The sequence below is a fragment of the Bemisia tabaci genome, chromosome 2 (assembly GCF_918797505.1).
Source record: "Bemisia tabaci chromosome 2, PGI_BMITA_v3".
Classification (NCBI taxonomy): Eukaryota; Metazoa; Arthropoda; class Insecta; order Hemiptera; family Aleyrodidae; genus Bemisia; species Bemisia tabaci.
Window position 1 is genome coordinate 64,238,434 of NC_092794.1, and position 6,000 is coordinate 64,244,433.

A 6,000-nucleotide genomic window follows, 5' to 3' on the forward strand; every position below is an offset into this window, starting at 1 on the left:
CAGTCGTAGTTACTATGTCACGATAGTGGTAGCAATTTTCTCGGTCCCAGTTAGCCGCATTGTTAGCGGAACTGAAAAAATTCGTTGCAAATACGACTAGAAAAGTAAGTGGAAATTAAGTTTACTATGAACATTGTAAAAACAGCTATTCTTCTTTCTCCGTGACGGGAGGATCCCTTAATCACGATATAAACCGTATGGGTCCTCCTCAGAGAAGGACCTGTATAAAGAACGGCTACATTAATACGGCGCCTAGCCACATACTTTGTTATTTAAGTGCAACAACTGACAAGTCCCGTGCATCTATGAAGATGTGAGAAAATCGAAAATGCCTTCAATTTTGAACATGCAACATGCACATCCGTGGAGCACGAATAGTTGCGTCAAGGCGCTATGGTCAACTCACAATCAGTCTAGTTTTTGTGAATTGGAGACGCCTCCAATTTTTAAATATGCAACACGTAGGTACATCCAAGATGTAAGCAAAATTTAAAAAAACGTAAACTTGTATCAAAAATTTTGAGAATGATAAGAAAATATACGCTGTAAAATTTATTTACATTACTGTAGATTGTTTTGATACCTATGAGTTTCGTTCAGAATCTCGCGGATAATTCGTCTCGAGCCGGTTAGTGTGTGACATTCATCAATTAGCGTATTAAAAACACTTAAAAACGCGTAGCACTTAAAAACGTTTGGCTCGTCGGCGTAATTTTCAGACTTTTGACGGACCGGTCTGCGGAGTGGCTGCCCAGTCATGGAATGGGCAACACGTCATTCGAGGACTGGGCAACGGGGGTGACTTGTCCACGGACGGGACAAAAAAGTACCCCAGTCTGGGCAATTTTGCCAACGGGGTGTAACATGGATACCATTTTGGCGTCAACATGGTACCATGATCCACTCACTAACATGGCATTAGACTGGTGTCTCGTTGGCGCCATAGTGGTTAAAATATGATCTCAAAATGGTACCAACACGATTGTTTCTAGCAGGAAAACTTACTATGAGTCTGAATTCATCAATTCAACCCATCGAGGATTTGCAGGTAATTGGTGACTCCTATGCTGCCTTGCTCAGGAAGAACGCCTTATGAGCTTTTGAATGTTGCCAAATTGCCTCTCAGGAAATATTTATTTTTGAAGAACTTCATTAATATTTTTCCTTGAAATTGTCAGGCGCTTTAGATTGAATTATGAGCGAAACCCTCCAAAAATCTCGCGGAAAATGTGTAGAAATTTATCCGAAAATTCGTGACTTATCGAGGAAGTTTTGGCAACGCCTGAAGGCTTATACGGCGTTTTTCCCTAGCATGACAGTATGGGAGGATCAGAGACAAGAGACCCTCCACTAGTATCTTGGCCATTGTGGAAGCTTTTATTTTCGGGACTTCAGCAATCTACTGTTGACTTACCTACATGGTTGATGTTGAACAACTTGTTGGCAGTTTTGTTTTGCAAACAAGCCGAAAACGGCCGACGTTTGGGAAACTTGTTTGGCTCATGACGTCACCCGAAGCTCATCATCGACCATGTATAGGTAGGTCAACAGCCGAAATTAGGGTGATGACTGTTGCTCCCTAATAATTTTCCATAAGGAATTGTTGAAACGCCGAAAGTAAGAGCTTCTACCTTGTCGCCAAGAGGCCAGTGGAGGGTCTCTTGTCTCTGGGGAGGATGCACAGCTTGGGAATTGACAATGGCAGCATGTGGCAGTCTAGAACTAGGGTCGGATGTCGGACTCGGAAGTAAATCTGAGCCGCCCGGCAAGGGGTAATTAGCTCGGAACGCGTTTAGCTGCCTGCCGCGGCTTCCTAGTGACGCGTCGCGGCGTCGGCGACGAGCGTCGCGACGCTTCAAAGACCACGCCAGCGCGGCAACATAGACCCCACTGAGGGCGATTCGCGTCTTAATAGACGTTGCTCGGCCTATGTCTAGCCCACCTATTTAGTGCCTAAAGAAATAAGACCGGGGGCCTTGTTAATACTGCCGTGCTAAGGGAAAACGCCGCAAGAGCTTTCAGATGTTGCTATATTTCCTTCAATATAAGTCAAATTTGCCGGAAAAAATTTGAAATTTTTTGTTAAATTTTTCAGACAGTTTTGTTCGTGATGTAATCTAAAATATCTGAGAATTTCAAGGAAAACTATGCAAAACTTTCCTCACAAATACATGTTCTATTTGAGGCAATTTGGTAACTCTCGAATGTTCATGCGGCGTTCTTCCATAGCACGGCAGAATAATCGTTCCCTGAACAGCTTATTCCCTCAGGAGGCTCTATCAGCCGTATACATAGTCGCCTCTTTATTCAGCTCCTTTCCTTAAGAGGGCCCTAGCAGGCTGATCATTGAAATCGACGTACAAAGCTTTAGACAAAGAAGACTAATGGGCTATGAGGGAATCCTATTAGTGGAAGCGGGAGGTTGTAATGGACAAAGGAGGTAGGTAGTTGACTAATTAACGGCAACCCACGAGAGATCCTATGGTTGTAGTCCATAATTTTCTCCCTTAGTCTATAGGAACCACCTATTTCAACCAATAGGGTCGCTTCATACTTCGTATGTCTTCTTTGTCTATCGCTGTCTATCGATTTCAAAAATCAACCCGCTGGGCCGGATTAGCGGATTAGGTGCAGTGGTACCTCGGACCTCCTGCCACCCCGACGCCCAGGGCATTTTTTTTTAAAAATTCCAGATTCTCCAGGGATCTTTTGAGTCTAATAGACAGATTTAGAGAGACCCTAAGCCTGGCATTCTGGATGTCATACTATATTTGCTTAAACTTCAGAATTTGGGACCCCTGATAACCAGCACCGCGGCCCCCTGAGCACTGATCCGGCCCGGGAAGGCCCGGCCGGCCTAGGGGTATTTACATTGCGATTCAGGCCTAAAAAAAGAATTTTTTTTTTTTTTTTTTTTTTTGAAGTACCTTAATATACGAGATTCTAAAAGAGACATTTTTATGCCAAAAAAGCCATTTACTTTAAACACTGTTAAAAAAGGTTTCATCAATGGACTTTTGCGTGACACTGAATTTAAAAATAGTACACCCATTGCCTGTTATGCGAATAATTTAAATTTCTAATTTTGAAAATATATCTCTCCGCAATTTTCCGATCAAAGGTTTCCGATTGGAGTAATATATTTTCGCCATGAAAAAAGTAATGAAAACTTATCTTTAAAAAAATGTCGCTTTTACTTTTCCCCTGTATTAAGTCAGCAGTAAGTTTGGTTATTGTTATTTTTCTTATAACCGTAACACTCCGAAGAGGTTTGTTGATTGGTGCGTGAAATTTCATTCGGACGAGGAAAAATCGTGCTATCGTGGTGATACTTAAATGGTCATTTACGTAAGTCCAACTAAACGAACTGATGCCATGGATTAATTTATTAAGGTTTATGTAAGAATGACCGCAGCATGTCAATTGCGGAGCAGTCACATCGAGGATTTTGACCCAGAAATTTCGAGCAAAATTGATCAATGCAGACAGGGTATTTTCCGGGTTATTCTCATAATTTAGAAATCCTGTTCCCTAAGTCAATCGGACAACCAAATTAGTGATGTTCGTGGTCTTTGCGGTGAACTTTCATTACCGCGCGCGCATTTCAGTTTAATTGCGTAAATGTAGACGCCTCTGTTGTTGGGAACTAATTTTTAGGTGGAAAAATCATAAAGAAAGGCGATGCAATTCAATAAGAGAACCACTTCGAGTCGACATAATTTCATTTAAACGAGTCTGTCATGGTTAAAGAGTCGAGAATAAAGAGAAACAAAAGTAAGTGATTTTCACATCTTTGCCTGATAAAATACCAGGGAAGCGTATATTAATAAAAGTGACTTGATCGATTTCTTCAGAATTCACAATTTTCTCTCAGAAAAGCAAAACCTATTCGCTGTTTCAGGAATTTTCCTCAGATAAAAATGAAGACGCGTAATATTTGCAACACAATATTCGTGTTGGTTTCTTCCTACTGAATGCGACCCAAATACTCTCTGAAAATTCTAAACTAAAGTGTAATATAATCTACTCTCAAGAAAGAAAAGCACAAATGGCTGAAAAAAAGACTAATTTCAGCGCGTGTTGCTCCTAGTTTGACAGTGCGTCCATTACTTTCTCAACGTTACATAAAAGTTCCGATGGTTCCGTGTGAAGCCAATAAAGTTATGAAGTTTGTTTATTACTTCAGTTTGTCCTGAAGGTGGGGGTCCTACACGGATTATCAATGTCAATATTTTTCTGACGTGTAATTTTTACCTTTCATTTGTGGATTATGAATATTCACTCCAGTTGATTGCTGAAAGTTTGCGTTTTACTCATCTCTGCAGTGCACTGACTGTGCTGAAAGATCTTACAAATGGACTTTTGTGAAGTCTTGTCGTAAGATCCTTGTTTGCAGGGTTGCATAGAAGTATAGGCAAGTTCTGAGGCGGAAAGATCTGAATTACTCTCTGTTTTCTGCCATAAAATTTTCTCTTCATAAAAAATCAACACTGGACAATTTGTAAGAGAAACTGGTATTGCCACTTATGAAAGTCTTCATGAGCTGAGTTCACAGTGTTATTTACACATTTTTCCGATAAGGGAAATTCGAGAAAAATAGATTGTAAAAAGAGAAAATATACTGCTTTGTACAAGTCAGCTTTTCCCATTTAAACACACGTATTTTGGCATTTTGGAGTGTTTTGTCACATCTCCTCTGATAATTTTTCAATTTAGAAACTAATCACGTTCTTGTGATCCATTCATGCGGTAGCTCCCACTTAAATACGAGATTCATTACATTCCATTCCAAATGTGAGAATGCTTTTCAGTTTTTATCTCCCTTTTTACCATAAATGAAATATCGCCAAATATTTCACCCAGAAATGGCGGGAGCAACTTACAAACTAAAATCCAAAAAGATATTGTGTTGTGAAAATGAAAAAAGTAGTAGTAGTGAACTTATCGATTTTGGCCAATCCAAACTGATGAAGATCGACACAATTTCACTTCACGGAATTCCAGATAAAAATCCGAGAACCTCTTCCGGTATCACAGACTTAACAAGCTAAAGAAATGTAACACTGCACTTTGCGTCAAAAAAGTAGGAAAGATTCGATAACATCAAGCCCACGATTGGAATTTTCCAATTCGGGCTCATTTCAAACACATCTTCCAGGTTTCTAATTTTACAGGTGGAAAAATTAAAAACGTAAAATTAACGTGAAAATAGCGGAAAACTCAATGGTCGTACCTAAAACGAAAAGTAACGGCAACATGGTGGATACGACGATATACAAATGACTCACGCTGGTGTCCGCGGAGCGGTTTTATACAAGTACTTGAGGGACCCGCGCGGCCCGGCTCCTTCGCGGCGCGGGAGAAAGGGGTTACACTCTCCCGCCACCGCCAAGGAACGCCTTGCCGCCAAATTTGTGCAAAAATATGCGTATTTTACACTCGTACAAACGGAAAAATCAATTTGTTTCACATCCATGTGGCAAAAAAGCTCAACTCGACGGTGCCGCCAGGTTTTGTTCAAACGTCTAGGAGACAACGCGGGCTTAAAAGATCAGTGGCATAGCCGTAGGGAGGTTTTGGGGTCTGGACCACCTCTCCGCATGACATGATACTTTTCTGGGAAAAGAGTCATTTTCCTTAATTTTCAGGAATTTTGCACTTGACGCACTTGCCTCCCTTCCAGCAACAGTTGTTTTTTTTTTTTTTTTTTTTTTTTTTTTTTTTTTTTTTTTTTTTTTTTTTTTTTTATCCAGGACATTCCCCTTCTAACTTTATTCAACAATTTACATAAAATAAGTTCTTATAGTAATTAATATGAGACAAAAGATAGAAATTAGTTACAAAAAAGAAATAGAGATAATTTACATATAATGTCTAAAGGGACGGAAATATCTGTAGATATGACTATCGCCCAGGTTAGGTTTAAAATTATTATAAGTCATAAATAAAATGTACAATGATATGAGATTGCCTAAAGAAATTATTGCTTAAAATTTATGA